Here is a 17,821-nt window from a genome sequence, read left to right as displayed (position 1 = left end):
AAAACATTAAAAAGCCAGTTATAATACTAGACATGGAAATATGTGAGAATTAAAACACATATTAAATAGAATAGATACAGCTGAGGAATGAATTAGAGAAAATCAGAATCAAAAGCCTCATAGAAGAAAGATTTGTCTGTTTGTGTTGTTATAAAGGAATGCCTAAGGGATGGTTATTTATAAAGAAAAGAGATTTATTTAGCTTATGATTCTTAAGTCAGGAAAAGTTCAAAATTGGGCATCTGTATCTGGTGAGGGACACAAACTTCTTCCACTCATGGTGAAAGGCAGGGAGCCAGTGTGTGCAGAGATCACATGATGAGAGAGGAAACAGGAGAGAGGAGGGGAGATGCCAGCTTTTTTTAACAATCACCTGTCATGGGCAGTAATAGGGTGGACATTCACTCATTACTGTGAGAATGGCACCAAGTGATTCATGAGGGATTTGCCCCCAAACCCAAACACCTGTCACTGGGCCCCATCCCAACACTGCCACACTGGAGACTAAATTCCAACAAGAGATTTGGAGCAGCCAAACAAACCCTATCCAAACTATAGCAGCAACATCCCAAGAACAAGAAAATACAAAGGAGATGAAGAATAAAGGTGGAAACGTAACATGTGGGTAATAGGAATTCCAGAAGAACTGAAAGATAAAAATGAAGAAGAAAAAATATTTGAAAAAACAATAGACATAAATGTATTGAAATTTAAAAAAATAAAATGATAAAATATCTTGATATTGAAAGGGCTTATGAATTGCCAAAAAGGAGAAATAAAAAAACACACAGTTCTAGATATATGCGGAAATTTAATGTACAAAGACAAACAGAAAAGATTGCAGGGAGGAAAAGAAGATTAGAGACAAAAAGAGCAAGATAAAGGAGAGGGCAATATCATACCGAAAGGGCAAAAGCTGGAAGCATTTCCTTAGAGATGGGCAATCAAATCTTAAAGCTCCAAAGTGATTTCCTTTGACTACGTGTCTCACATCCAGCTCACACTGATAGAAGAGGTGAGTTCCCATGGTCTTGGATAGCTCTGCTCCTGTGGCTCTGCAGTGTACAGTCTCCCTCCTTGATGAGATCATGGGCTGGCATTGAGTGTCTGCAGCATTTCCAAGTACACAATGCAAATTGTCATTCGATCTACCATTTCTGGAGTCTGGAGAATGGTGGCCCTCTTCTCACAGCTCTACCAGGCAGCACCCCAGTAGGGAATCTGTGTTGTGGCTCTGACCCAATATTTCCCTTCTGCACTGCCATAGCAGAGGTTCGCCATGAGGGCCCTGTCCTTGAAACCAACTTTTGCCTGGACATCCAGGTGTTTCCATACATCCTCTGAAATCTAGGTAGAGATTCCCAAACCTCAATGAGAGGTCACTGAAGGATATTAAGCCAGGTCACTAAATGATCAGATTTTTATTTGGAAAAAACCCTTAAGAAAATAATAAATCTTACTTATCCACAGCCTCTAGTATGACTCATGGTATACAAAAATCAACTCAAAATAGATTAAACACTTAAATATAAAGCCTAAAACTATAAAAACCCTAAAAAAATACTAGGCAAAAACTATTCTAGACATCAACCCTGGCAAAGATTTCATTATGAAGACTCCAAAAGCAATTGTAACAAAACAAAAATGGACAAAGGTGATCTAATTAAACTAAAGAGCTTCTGTGCAGAAAAGAAACTATCAACATAGTAAACAAACAACCTATGAGATCGGAGAAAATATTTGCAAACTCTGTATCCAACAAAGGTCTCATATCCAGAATTTATAAGGAACTTAAACAAATCAACAAGCAAAAAACAAAAAATGCCATTAGAAAGTGAACAAACGACAAGAGCAGACACTTTCCAAAAGAAGGCATACATATGACCAACAAGCATATGAAAAAATGCTCAATATCAGTAATCATTAGAGAAATGCAAATCATAACCACAATGAGTCACCATTTCACACCAGTTAGAATGGCTATTATTAAAATTTAAAAAATAACAGATGCTGATGAGGTTGCAGAGGAAAAGGAACACTTATACACTGTTGGTAGGAAGAAAAATTAATTCAGCCACTGTGGAAAGCACTTTGGAGGCTTCTCAAAGATTCTGAAACATAACCACCATTTGACAGCAATTCTAGTACTAGGTGTATACTCAAAGGAAAATAAATCATTTTACGATAAAGACACATGCATGCATATGTTCATTGCAGCACTATTTACAACAGCAAAGACACAGAATCAATCTAGATGTCAAACAGTGGTGGACTGGTTAAAGGAAATGTGGTACATATATACGATGGAATATTATGTAGCCATAAAAAAGAGCAAAATCATGTCCTTCACAGCAACATGGATGCAGCTGGAGGCCATTTTCCTAAACAAATCAATACAAGAACAGAAAACCAAATACTATATGTTCTTACTTATAAGTAGGAGCTAAACACTGAGTACACACAAACACCAAGAAGGAAACAATAGACACTGGGGCCTACATGAGGATGCAGGGTGCGGGGAAGGTGAGGATTAAAAGACTGCCTATCAGATACTGTGCTCACTAACTGGGTGATGAAATAATTTGTACATGAAAGCACAGTGACTTGCAATTTACCCATCTAACAAACCTGTGTATGTACCCCAGAACCTAAAATAAAATTTGAAAGGGAAAAAAAGAAAGGAGATTGACAATAACTTATAAAAACTGTATGAAAGAAGATGATAGAATCATATTTCTAGAGTTTGAAAAAAAAACTTAGAATTTTATATCCAGCAAATTGTCATTTAAACAGAGGGCATGAAATATATTCTCAGTTATGTAAGTCTTCAGAAGCTTTGTTACATGAAAACCGCCTTGAACAGAGCTATGTATAAAGTATATAATTACAGCAGACACGGATTAAGGAGCTATGTGAAGAAAATCTGCGCAGGTATCTTACAAACATTTGCCACTATCTTAAAACATGTATCTCTAGATTTATTTATTTAAATTAATCTATTATCTATCTAACTAATTTTATCTATTTATCATCTTTCATAACCTAGTCTTATAAATCTATGTAATATTAATAATGAAGTTGGGAAGTTATCAAGAGTTTTAATAATGTGGTGAAGTTATTTTATTCTTAAGTTGAAAACAAAAGTACTGTTTTATTTTTAAGTAAGGAAGGATTAAATAAACAAAAGACCAGAATAAGCTGATATAACAAATTATGTTACTGAAGCAGATCTAAATAATTAATAGAAATGTACTAAGCTGGTCAGTTAAAAGGAAAAAATTGGCAAACTGAATACTTCCTTGTGATGCTATCGTTTAGCTTCTGGGCTTGACATTCATTTAAACATTAATTCATCTGTATTTAAATAAATAAGATAAATCTGACTCCCAGATTGATCTTTCCACCTTAAACTTATTCCCAGAGCTTTATAGTCATATACACAATTACCTGCTCAAGAGAGACAATATTGAATAGTCCCTTCTTAGAAAGAGTTAATGGGATTTTAATCTGGGTGTGGTGCATGAAGGTTTCCTAAATAAACTGTCATTTGTAGTCAACTATAAAGAATAAATACAGGGAAACAAGTTGAAGTGGGAGCAGGGAGTTTTCGGAGGAAAAGGAAGAGATTCAGCAAAGGCTCTGAGACAGGAAAGAGCCTAGCACATTTGATGAAATGAAAGCCCACGTGGCCAGACCTGAGAACACCGCAGGAAAGTGATTCAAACAAGGCCTTGTATATGGATAGAGCAAGGCTCTTCCAGAGTCTTTTAAACCTAGTGAAAGATTTTGATCACTATCTCAATGAGAGGTCACTGAAGGACACTAAACCAGGTCACTAAATGATCAGATTTTTATTTGGAAAAGAATCTTAAGAAAATAAATTAAATCTTACTTATCTACAACATCTAGTATGACTCATGGTATACAGCAGAGGTTTAACAATTTTCTTTAAATGTATGTGAGATTATTCAGAGCTATATTGTTAATTATCAGATTTTAATAATTTTTTTATTATTTTCTAACACTGGAAAGTAGCTTTTCCATCAACTCTGTAAAATTGTATTGCTTCATGCAAACACCTCCCCCTTTTATATCATTTTAGATATATTGTGAATTAGCAATGAGCTGTATTTTTCAAGAGTCATAGTTTATCCATTTAATATAAACTTGAAAAGGTAGAGTGGATTTACTGAGGGTTGTGAATATCTAATGAGTGTTTAAAGTCTGGTTCATGTTATGTGACTACGTAGAAGTTCAAAACCCATTTTTGACTCAGTTTCAGTTCAGTGCAGTGGGCTACTGATTGAAATTAAAAAGAAAAAAAAATTTTTACACATGGCTGGCAAACCAAATCTGCTGAGGTTTTATACAAGTGTAGCTTGCTTTTGTCTGCTATTTAATTAACCAGTTCACAAATAAAATGTCCTTAGTTTAATTTCCATTTCGTAGCTCAATACTGTAAACTATTCACAGCGTAATGAAAAGTCCTGAATTCTCCCAGGAATGATATTACCAGTAAGCAACCAACCCATGAAATAGAGAAGCCTGACTGTTACTCTGCTAAATTGTGTGTGTTAATAAAGCTGAGCAAGTGTTCTTTGCTTAGTCTGACTGAGCTGAGAAAACTCCAGCTGGCATCCAAGCTACCTGCTTTTAAAACTCTCCAAGCATCTAGCTCCAGGAGAGCTTCATTAAAGTTAATATAGGAATTGTGTCATATTTTATTGAATTTCATCGAATTTTCTTTGTGAAATAACTTACTTTCCAATAATACAAACTCACTGCAATGCCACCAACTATAGTTATTTTCGTTTTATGTTTAACTTTACTTTGAATACCCAGAGCAAAAATAAATACACTAAGGTTTTAAAAAGAAAAATAGAAAAATTATTTAAGAAAAAATAATTCATATGATGTTTAAGATATTCATATAATGTATAGTTTTAAAACTAAATTCTGTCTATTATCTTGATAGTTATTACTCAAATAACCAATAATTTGAACACTCAGCTCAAATAACCATGCATTGTTGATGATGCTATTTCAGTCCTATGCAAAGAGTCTGGTCACTGCATGGTGAATACATTCACCAATTGCTTTGCCAGTCACATTGAAGACAGGATAAACGTAGAATTAATACTGTATTGCTACAATGTTTGTATAATCATTCTGTGTACCCAGGCTGTCCTCCTGAAAGTCAAATATTTTCAGAAACCTAGGCTATTACTTGTTACTTTGATATTTTGATGCAATGCATTAAAAATGTTTTATGGTTTGGATCAAATATAGGTTTTATGAATGATGCTCCTTCACTTGAATTACCCCAATGCATGATCATTTTGTAGATAAATAGAAAACATATGTTTGGCCTTATTTTATTTTCAGAAAGATTGCACATTTTTTTAATTGTCAAATCCAAACTGATCCCTCACTTGAAAAATTATCACTTGAATAGCACACATTTATTCAGAGTGTTAGGGTGAATGTTATGTGCAGAATACTAGTGACTGTGAATGAAGGAGAGAATGAGTGTTGAGCTATATTTCGTAAATGTTTTCTTGGCAGGTGACAATGAGGAGCCAGTGCTATTGATTTTGATGCTGACTTGAATGTTGCATATTTAAAGAAATTCAATATTAGAATTGATTTAGGTTAAACAACTGAGTATGCACAGTAGACCTTCACAATCGTCAGATTCACAGAAGGCTAAAACGAACATGTAGAGATTTCTGAGTTCGGCTAGAAACTATGTATTAAAATAGCTATAAAAGTTTCAGGGGAAATGCTCCGTAATATCCTTTGATAACTAAACCTGGTACTAGTGTTTTAGAGAAATGTTCCCCCACAAATATTTTCATAATTTTATTTATATGTTGACCCGAACGGAAATGTAAAACCATGTTCTGAAGTTAGTATCCCTTCCAGTAGGTGAGCTATGAGTAAGTTTTTTCTTCTCTAGGTTAGATTAGGAGCCAAATTGAGTCCAAATTTGTGTATGGGAGTCGTTTTATTAAACATACCTTTGCTGTTGTTATTAATGTCTAGATTGTGTTTTGGAAGAGGATGACACTTACAAAAATTGGGTTATAATACTATCAGTTCAGCACCTGCTTTATATATGTATTAGTAGATTAGCATCCCTTGCAGACTTTTGAATATATGTCCCCTGGATAACATGGTCTCAGTTTTCTGTGTCTACTTCTTTTTTGTAAAAAATACTATAGTATTGAAACTCATGGAACTAGCTTTTCTCACTTAAAAAGCAGATGAGTTTCACCCAAGTTTTTGCGTAGGTCAATAGTGCATTCTTTTTTATTGCTGAGAGGTATGCCACTATATGGTTATAGTATATTTTGTTTATCCATTTGCCTATTGAAGAACATCTAAATTGGCATCAAGTTTTGTTGATATGAATGACTACTATAAAATTATGCAGATAGATGGATAATAGATTTTGGTTTGGGGAAAGAAGTGGAGAAAATAAGTTGTCAATCCATTTGGATAAATGCCTAAGGTGAGACTGCTGGGTCTTATGGCAATTTGGTAATAAATTTTACTCCTAGATAGATTTCCAAAATAGTTGTATTATTGTGCATTACCACTAGAAATGGATGACAGTTGCAATTGTCCAACTTCCTCATCAGCTATTAGTATTTTTTATTTTAGCCATTCTAATAGACATATAGTAGTATCTTATTGTGTTTTTAATTTGCATTTCCATAGTGACTAATGATGTTGAATATCTTTTCATATTCATATTTACCATCTGTTATTCTTCTGTCAGTGAATTGACTTTATAGATGTTTTCTTATTTTTTTAAATAATAATTTTCTCATTGTGAATTTTAAGAGTTCTCCACATATTTTGAGGAAAAAATGCCCTTTATCGTATGTGAGATATGCAGTTATTTTCTCCCAAACTGTTGCTTATCTTTTAATTCCCTTAATAATATCTCCAGGAGCAAAGTTTTAAATATTGATTAAATGGCATTTATCATTTTTTATGGATCATGTTTTTGGTGTGGTATCAAAATACTGTTTGTGAAACACAACCTCCCATAATAGATCTCCCAAAACAGATCTATTTTGCTTACAAAATAGATATATTAGTGTTAGAATATAGCCTAAATATTCAGTACATGGAATAAAGATGCAGGTCTAGAAGAAAAAATAGAGTTAATGAGCATATAGCTAATGACTTATAGAATTTAGAAGCAGATGTGTTAAATAGGAAATCAGACTTTAACATATATTTCTAAGTTAGAAAGACAGACTTGAGTAACAATTTATATAGGTATACATTGAGACCATGAGTGTTTGGGTGGTCACCATGAAAGTAGACAGATAAAGAAGAATGGACCATCTAGGATTGGGATCTGTATATGAAGTGAAAGCAAAAAAATATTGAGTCTATTACTGAGAAAGAGAAATAAACAATGGGTGAGTGAAAAATCAGGGACACATGATTTTCTAGAAGGCAAGAAGGAATATTTTAAGTATTAGTTAAGAACTATAGGTAAAAGTAATAAATCCTTCAAAACTGCTATGTCAGATAAAGACTGAAGAGAGAAATTTCAAACCAAAAACTTAGATATTAATTTTATTTTATTTAAAAAATTACATTGAGCTTCCTACTAGTTTTCTGGCTGCTGAAAATCCCTATATAGGTAATTCTTATCCACATTGCAGGACTGTGTCAAACTACTGTCATATTGGCCATCAGCTTTTAGAGAAAAAAAAGCCAAATTGTTTCTCGCTAATGTTTTTAGATTTCTTGATAATGGCACTGAGGTTATTTGAGGCACACCTGTAAGTATTTACACAGAACAAGAGAATAAACACTTCCCTCTCCCTCATGACTCAACTCACTAAAACCTCTCACCATCTTCTATCATCATCATGATTTGACGTTTTGATCATGTCTTCAACAGTCTGTTGTAAAAGCATATTAATATCTTTTTCACTTCTAGTATTTCCGTTGCAATCTATTTCCATTCTTCTGCCAGGATTCTTTATAAACACAAATCTGCCCTCTCACCTAATTAAAGACCTTTAATGACTCACCAAGTATTTCCAATTCTCTTTGTAGTATGGATCCAATTTGCCATTCTAGCCCTTTCTCATACCATAGTCTTTCAATAATCCCTAGATACCCATAACTTTGAATTGTTACTTATGGTTTCCAAAATATTTTATGCTTTTTTATATTTTCCACCCTGTATAAATGTCCTTTACATTGCTTTGCATTTTATAGATTTGAGAGTCAGGTAGATTTGGGTTTGAATACTGGATTCAATACTATACATATTTCAAATTAGAAAAATTTTACTGCTAATCCTTTAATGATCATTGTATTACACATCAAAGTTAATTCAGAAAATTCCCAGTTATATGGTCATATACACCCAACTCTAGGCATCTGCATGAAGAATAATTTCATATTTGTTTAAGTTTACTTTGGGCACAGTATGTGTCTCCAACCATTGTGGTACCATTTTACCATTTAAAATGGTATAAAATTACCATTTAAACATCCTGCATTTAAATGGTAATTTGAAATAAACTATGATAAAATAGCAATCTAAAACACAAAGAAGCAGAACTTAAGTTTCTGCAATCCTTCTATGTGATCACTTGAATGTAAAACAAATTCTGCATTGTATTGAGAGTTGGATTTTTATTTAAACCAAACACATTCTTTATTTATAAGATTTTTCCTTTCAGTATGTCTTTTATTTATGGAAAAAAAGTTTTCAAAAGTAAAGTTTATAAAATTGTTCTTTGATCAACTACACATGAAGGCAGACTGAAAAATTTGGGTGTACAATCTTTGAAAACGAATATTCGAAGAACAATTTTGATAAAGCCATTGACGACTTCACAAACTGAAGGCTTGAAAACAGAAATATAATACTATTATTAGCCTGATGGTTTTAAGTATACATATATGTTTCCTTTATTTAAAAATATATTAATATAATTAAAATTATTAACACATCATTTTTCCTTTTTTGTAATGGTAATTTCTATTTTCTATTTTATGTATTTTTACTAGTTTTATTATATTTTTGAAGTATAATAAAAAATTTTTACTTCTGTGTTCCATTTTTGACCACTTTTTGGTTTCATTTCATATAGATTAGTATTTGAAATAATTTTTTCATGTAGATGAGCATTTATTTAGCTTTATTAACAGGTTTTTAGGTCTCTAAATTTGATTTTATTGCCAATAGCTCTTACTGTGCATTTTTTTTTTTGATTCAATTTTCTTTTTCTCTCAGTATAGGTGGTGATATGGTTGGGCTGTGTCCACGCCCAAATCACATCTTAAATTGTAACTCCCACAATTCCCACATGTAATGGGAGGAACCAGGTTGGAGGTGATTGAATTATGGGGGCGGCTCTTTTCTGTGTTGTTCTCATAATGAATGACTCTCATGAGATCTCATGGTTTTAAAAACAGGAGTTTCCCTGCACAAGCTCTCTTCTCTTGTCTGCTGCCATACAAGATGTGTCTTTCACCTTGCCCTGATTGTGAGGCCTCCCAAGCCACGTGGAACCATAAGTCCAATAAACCTCTTTCTTTTGTAAATTACCCAGTCTTGGGTATGCCTTTATCAGCAGTGTGAAAACAGACTAATACAGTAAATTGGTAATAGTAGAGGAGGCATTGCTGAAAAGATACCTGAAAATGTGGAAGTGACATTGGAACTGGGTAGCAGGAAGAGGTTGGGACAGTTTGGAAGGCTCAGAAGAAGACAGGAAATTATGGGGAAGTTTGGAACTGCCTAGAGAGTTATGGAATGGCTTTGCCCAAGATGCTGACAGTGATATGGACAATAAACTCCAAGCTGAGGTTGTCTCAGATGGAAATATGAAGCTTTTTCGAAGCTGGAGCAAAGGTGACTCTTGTTACATTGTATCAAAGAGATTGGTGGCATTTTTGTCCCTGCCCTAGAGATTTGTAATATTTTTAACTTGAGAGAGATGATTTAGGGTATCTTGCAGAAGAAATTTCTAAGCAGCAAAGCATTCAAGATGTGACTTGGGTGCTATTAAAGGCATTCAGTTTTATAAGGGAAGCAGAGCATAAAAGTTTATAAAATTTGCAGCCTGACAATCTGATACAAAAGAAAATCCCATTTTCTAAGGAGAAATTCAAGCCAACTGCAGAAATTTGCATAACTAATGAGAAGCTAAATGTTAATCCCCAAGAGAGGGGTAAAGGTCTCCAGGGTATGTCAGAGGTATTCATGACAGCCCCTGTCATTACAGGCCCAAAGGCCTAAAATAAAAATGTGGTTCTGTGGGCCAGGCCGAGGGTCCATGTGCTATATGCAGTTTAGGGACTCGGTGTTACATGTTTCAGCCCCTCCAGCTGTGGCTGAAAGGGGCCAATGTAGAGTTTGGGCCGTGGCTTCAGAGGGTGCAAGCCTCAAGCCTTGGCAGCTTCCACATGGTGTTGAGCCTGCGAGTGCATGGAAGTCAAGCATTGACGTTTGGGAGCCTCCGCCTAGATTTCAGAGGATGTATGGAAATGCCTGGATGTCCACGCAGAAGTTTGCTGCAGGGGGGTGCTCTCATGGAGAACTTCTGCTAGGGCAATGCAGAAGGGAAATTAGGGGTCGGAGCCCCACACAGAGTCCCTACTGGGGCACTGCCTAGTGGAGTTGCGAGAAGAGGGCCCCAGACTCCAGAATGTTAGATCCACTGACAGCTTGCTCTGTTTACCTGGAAAAGCTGCAGACCCTCAATGCCAGCCCATGAAAGCAGCTGGGAGGGAGGTAGTACCCTGCAGAGCTACAGGGGCAGAGCTGCCCAAGATCATGGGAACCCACCTCTTGCATCAGCATGACATGGATGTGAAACATGGAGTCAAAGTAGATCACTTTGAAGCCTTAAGATTTGACTGCCCCTCTGAATTTTGGACCTACATGGGATCTGTAGCCCTTTTGTTTTGGCCAATTTCTTCAATTTGGAACAGCTGTATTTACCCAATGCCTGTAACCCCATCGTATCTAGGAAGTAACTAATTTGCTTTTGATTTTACAGGCTCATAGGTGGAAAGGATTTGCCTTGTCTCAGAAGAGACGTTGGACTGGGGACTTTTGCAATAATGCTGAAATGAGTTAAGATTTTGGAGGACTGTTGGAAAGGCATGATTGGCTTTGAAATGTCAGAACATGAGATTTGGGAGGGGCCAGGGGTGAAATGATATGGTTTGGCTTTGTCCCTACCCAAATGTCATCCTGAATTGTAACTCCCACAGTTCCCATGTGTTGTGAGAAGAACCTGGTGGGAGGTGATTGAATTATGGGGGCAGGTCTTTCTTGCACAGTTTTTGTGATAGTGAATGAGTCTCATGAGATCTGAATTTTTTTAAAAACAAGGGTTTCCCTGCACAAGCTGTCTTCTCTTGTCTGCTACCATATGAAATGGGCCTTTCACCTTCCGCTACAATTGTGAGGCCTCCCCAGCCATGTGGAGCTGTAAGTTCAGTAAACCTCCTTCTTTTGTAAATTGCTCAGTCTTGGGTATGTCTTTATCAGCAGCATGAAAATGGACTAATACAGGTGGTTTTTTTTTTAATCTCTTTTCTAATCAAGAACATTTTTCAAATGTATTTCATACTATATGATTAATCTGACATTTCATACTTTAAAATATTTAACATTTGTGTTAATTGTGTGGGATAATACTTTATAGATAACTTGTATAATTATTTCTGATTTATGTATAAAAGATAGTATCTAATTTAAACACAGACAAAACTTTCCAAATAAAGAAACCATGCCTTCCTTTTTTTCCTAAAAAAATAAGAAACTTTTTTTCCCCAAGTTAAACAAAGCCGAACATGACAAAAAAGCCTTACATTTCAAGGTGTCAACAGCCCATTTTACCTGTGCAATTTTCACAAAACTAAGTACTCCTTAAATAAATGTAGTTTGAAACTGTTTGTTTATGAAATCTTGCTTGTAGTATTTAACAACTGAACTAAATATTACATTTTCATTCTGTGGAGAAAATGTCTGTTCATGTAAAATGGAAAGAAATAGCACATAAATACAAAGTGTCTGGATAGTAACTCAGAACATATAAAAATTGGAGCAAACTATCTGTGCTTGGATCTAATATTTACAACTTGAAAAGTGTTTAAAGGGTATTTTTAAGATGCTGTAAATTAGACAGAAGGAAAATAGAAACCTTAGCTAAACTTTATGAGGAAGAGTAGCAGAGCCAGATATTTAAAAATCACATTATACAATTTTAATGTTATTGTCTACAGGGTTTCTATATATGTGCTTCATATACAGCCAAAATCTACTCAAAGAAGGTAGGGGTAGATTTCTTTTCAAATCCCACTGATCTTAATGAGATGTTTTCCTTGCCTGACATCTTTGGTTCCACATAGTGGACTGTCCCTTCATTGAAATAGCTATAAATTACCATGTGTCTAGTGCTCTAATCAGAGAGGCATACTGTACAATTTTTGCATTCTTCCTATTGTTTAAAGGAGTCATGTGTCTTTTTATTTACCCCACAACCTACACTTCAGCTTTCCTTGCTTTAGGTTCCTAACTCACTGTTCACTAAATTAGCTGTGGGCCTTGTCCTTAATTTGCGGCTGGGAGAGCATATGCATCCAGACACTTCTAAAACTGCTCTTGTGGTAAACAATAATGCTGTTTGGTCAAGAACAGTGTGTGGGAATTAGTTCTCCCAGAAATGGAAATCATAAGGCACCTCTTGATGGTTTTAGCTCATGTAGGTAAAGTAACACCTGTGGCATTCATCCTTTTTCCTAGTATCATTGCTTTAAGGCCCAGAAACACAATACACGTTTACAAAAGTAATGGTATATGTTGAAAGATAGAATTATTTTGACACTGAATGGTTTTCATCCTATTTGGGGTGACTTTGATAAGATGCTATTAATCTTTCGTATGTTACATGAGATTTCTTGAAAATTGAATTAGAAACGTGTAATTGTGGTGTGTTGATTTGGGAAGGTGAAAACACATAGAAATTTAGTATGTTTCAGAAGTGAGGTAACAAGTGGGTGGAGACAATAAGGTGGGATCCAAGGGAACAGAAACAAAGGGAGTTCCGAATTAAGGTGAAGATAAAGGCAGGAGAGAGAACAGCAGGGGATAAGCAAATATATTATTGGATATATCAATCCTAAAACAAATTAATAGATAGAGCAAAATGGACAGGCTGAGTAGAAGCAGGCAGATGCATCCTGAGTAGAAGCTAACTGTTCCTTGTGGATATAGAGAAAGGTAAGCAGTGTGGCAACATCAGAGAGAGTTTCTAGCAGGAGCTAGTGTGGTTCTCGTGTCAATCACTTGCCTTTAGTCTGGTGGTAATAATCATAAATGGCTTTGCACTTCCTCCCATCCTTATGGATTCGAAATTTGACCCGATAATTTTAGGTAAACCTCATTCATCCAAATAGCTAAAGCTTTTTGCAAAGTATATTCCTTGGAGCATTGGTCTTGCAACCCTCCTTTAAAATACATGTTCTTGAACTTCTGCATATTATGTCCTTCACTTTGAAATCTTCAAAGCATACTGGTAATTCAAAAGCATTATAAGGTCTTGCTCTGCTATAGAGTGAAAGTTTTAGTTCCTTAAAACTTCATATATCGAAATCCTGACCACCATTATGAGAGTATTAGGAGGTGAGTCCTTTGGTAGGTGATTAGGTGCATCCTCGTGAACGGGATTAGTGTCTTTATAAAAAATACTTCAGAAAGCTCACTTCTTCTGCCTTATTAGGATACAAGGAGAAAAGGGACATCTATGAAACCAGAAGGAGTCCCTCATCAGGCACCAAATCTACCAGCACCTTGATTTTGGACTTCCCAGCTGCCAGACCTGTGAGAAAGAAATTTCTGTTGTTTATAAGCAATCTATTCTGTTATAGCAGCCTAAACTTAATTCAAGACATGCTTAAAAGAAATGTGATTATCCTGTGTAACTCAAACTTCCCCAGATTCTTTAACCAGGTGTTCATTTATTAATTTTTACTTGTACTAGTATACCATTTGACATTGTATACAATAGACTAAAAAATGTGATATTAGTTATTCTGTTTAACTTAGAATAGCCTTTAGATGTCTGGAAGGAGTTTTATTATTGTTATGAAATCTTTTACTTTATAGGTCTCAAGTTCCAATTGTCTTGTATAAAAAGATTTCTAAATATTTTATTATTATAGTGAAAAAAGTTATTTCAAATTTAAATTTGTGGAATATAAAGAAACCATAAATTGTGGGGTCATACAAATGTGAGTTCACAGTTTGCTCTACTACTCATTAGTTATGTCAACAGTGATCATTATTTAAAATCACTGTGTTGTATTGTCTTCTTCTCGAAGAGAAAAAAAGATTGTAATGTGCCTTTTATGTGGTGATTGTGAGGATTAAATGAAATAGGATAATATATACAAAAGCATTGATTTTTGTTCTGATCTCACATAAGTCATTCAATCAATGCTATTTTCATTGTTATTTTCCCCTTTAATGAAATACATCTTTTTCATAGTTTCCTACTAGTGAGAATAATGTGTCTAATAATAGTTTTTAAAACTATATTCTCAAATATGCATATAAAACATTTTTCTTCCAGACAAATTATGGGGAAAATTTTAGCAAATACTTTTATTAATTTTTAAAAATAGTTTTAGTTTTTTATGACAAATATTTTGCTACAGAAAAATTCACATTAATTACTTTTAAGAAGTGCTAATTTGCATCAAACTCTTACGATATGTTTTCCCTCTGACCCCAAGTTTTCTATTTTATGAATCTATCCTTAGATAATAATCACACAGTAGACAAATAAGTATGCGTAGAAAGTTAATTGAAAAACTGTTTATAGTAATAAACCATAAATGAGAACAACTTATAGCCAATAAAACACTATGTTTAATATTTGCACAATATATTTTTAGAAAATTCTAGTTGGATATACATCAAATTTTAACAACATCTCTTAGATACAAGAAATAAGTACACTTTTTTTCCCTTCTTTTGTTATCCTGGGTTTGCTTATATTTTTCTACAATGAGCATTAATTGTGTAAATTTCAAAATGGCAAAAATCAGTTGAAAAGAAGAATTACTTTTCTTTGAATTTTGAAGAACATTTTGAATATTTGTTAATTACCCTAAGGAAAGTCAAACTTGATTTAAATGAAATGCTTCAAACTTGGCTTAGTCATAGAAATTGCATGTTTTTCTATTAAACCTATATCTGTTTCTGTCCTCACTGAGTACAAATGACAAGATGAAGAATGGGTAAATTCAGAAAATGTCCCTAGAGCCTTCCTGATAACAGTTATAATATTTGCTATATCAGTATTTTGTAAATCAACTGAAGACATTTTGCTGATAGCAGTTGGAGCACAATTCCATTCCATGAAATTAGGTCACTGAAATTTTAAGCAAGATTTGATTATTTGAATCAGTCTGGCACTTTTCAGTAGTTTAGATGATAAATGTGCAAGTTGGACTATGCCTTGTATATTAGCCCGTTCTCACGCTGCTGTGAAGAAATAATCAGGACTCAGTAATTTATAAAGAAAAGAGGTTTTACCATGTTGGTCAGGCTGGTCTCGAGCTTCTGATCTCGTGATCTGCCCACCTCAGCCTCCCAAAGTGCTGGGATTACAGGCGTGAGCCAATTGTCTCTACGAAAAATACAAAAATTAGCTAGGCATGGCGGCACATGCCTGTAATCCCAGCTACTCAGGAGGCTGAGGCAGGAGAATCGCTTGAAACCTGGAGGCAGAGTTTGCAGTGAGCCAAGTTCATACCACTGCACTCCAGCCTGGGTGACAGAGAGAGACTCTGGCTCAAAAAAAGAAAAAAAAAAAAGTAGAACAATAACTAGATAGAGAGGTGGGGAAAAAAAAAAGAAAGAAAAGAGGTTTAATTAACTCACAGTTCTGCATGGCTGGGGGGGCCACAGGAAACTTAAAATCATGGCAAAAAGCACCTCTTCACAGGGCAGCAGGAGACAGAATGAGTGCAGAGTGAAAGTGGAAGCCCCTTATAAAACCATCAGATCTTGTGAGAACTCATGAGAACAGCATGGGGGAAACCAGCCCTATGATTCAATTATTTCCACCTAGTCCCATCCTTGACATGTGGAGATTATTACAATTCAAGGTGAGATTTGGGTAGGGACACAGAGCCAAACCATATCACATTGGCACTAATTATATTCTGCTTTGCGCGGCATAGCCTTATTTAATATGCTCAGTATCACAGTAAATCTTACCAAAGTTTAGGCTGCCTATTGAGAATTAGCCAAGAAGAACTATAGACAGCAAAAGCTACCAATAACTCAAATATAATTTGAACATTACAACATATTATTGTCAAAACTATAGAATCAGAAAATAAATGCCAAAAACATGAAAGGGCATAAAACTGATAGCTATATCGTTCTTAACTCTTGTAAATCCCAACAGGGCAACGAGATTACTTTTTAGTGTACCTGCCTTTCATTTCCCGATCTAAGGCATATAACATTTTAGAGGGCAGAAATGAAGGTTGGAAAACAAAATCAAGTAATTATACTGTGTATTCTACAAAAGTATGCATTGTTCCTACAGTATTTGAAGTTTAATTTATATTACTAATTGCCTTAATTAATATCCAAAGTTTGGTACATGTGAGCTCTATTTTATTACCCTAGAAATTTGAGAATTGTGTGTCAGAGACAAGTATAATGCAAGATTGGGTGGGGTTTGAGCATATATTCTTGCAATGGTAAGGAAAGAAAGATGCCACAGATCAAATCCAGATATGGGAAATACAGAACCACAGGAGCAGTAGTTGGTAGTTTATAACAAAGTACCTGAACATAGTAGTTTTTTCAAGCATTTAGGGTCTAATTCTTTCACCATAAATCAAGCAAAGAAAAAAAAAGCAAAACATTTTATTTGCTACAATGGTTAAAATATAAAATAGCTTATATGTCAAAAATAAATATTTACAAAAAATGCCTATGTACATTACTAATGCCAATGATTTATAAACCTTCAAATGCCTAACATTAAAGGAAATATGTTTAATATTTATGACTGTTTTATTGTCAAGAATATTTCTTAATTCTATGGTATCATAGAGTCATAACTCTTGAGTAGAATTTTGTTATAAATTTGCATAATTTAAAAGCCAAGAATTCTTATGTATAAAATGCGGGAAAACAATGTAGATTCTAAGTTCTGCCTTCTAATGCTCAGTATATCTCTTTATCTCATTACAGATACACTTGAAGTAAAAATTGCATTTTAAATTGTAGGCTAGAAGGGGATTTAATAAGGCATCAGATCTGACCTCCTACATAATTCAAGAATTCCTGTGTATTCTTAAACATCTCCATTAAACACAAATTCACAAAGCAAAACACTCTAGATAAAAGCTTTTATCATGAACTTTTTCCCTTAAAGGAGATTTAAACTTTGTGTAGGTTCCAGAATTTCCATAAATAATTTTATTGCATACATTATAAATTGAATGGGGAGTGGAAGCTATGTATTCTTGAATATCATATGAGAGCCATAAAATCAATTGGCCGTGTATATCAATGAATAGGTAGAAGCTATTAGGATTATGAACTTTTTAACTCTACCAACAATTCATCGTAGGAACGACTGTGTGGACTAGTTTAAAACTATTATCACAGGTCAGCACTTAAAATATTTACAGATATTTTAAATATTTTATATATCTATATATATATTTTAGATATAAAAACTGTAAGATTCCTGGAAACCAAAATTGATGGGGCTACCTCCTGAAAAGC

The sequence above is a fragment of the Symphalangus syndactylus genome, chromosome 17 (assembly GCF_028878055.3).
Source record: "Symphalangus syndactylus isolate Jambi chromosome 17, NHGRI_mSymSyn1-v2.1_pri, whole genome shotgun sequence".
NCBI lineage: Eukaryota > Metazoa > Chordata > Mammalia > Primates > Hylobatidae > Symphalangus > Symphalangus syndactylus.
Note: the sequence above shows the minus strand (reverse complement) of the source record.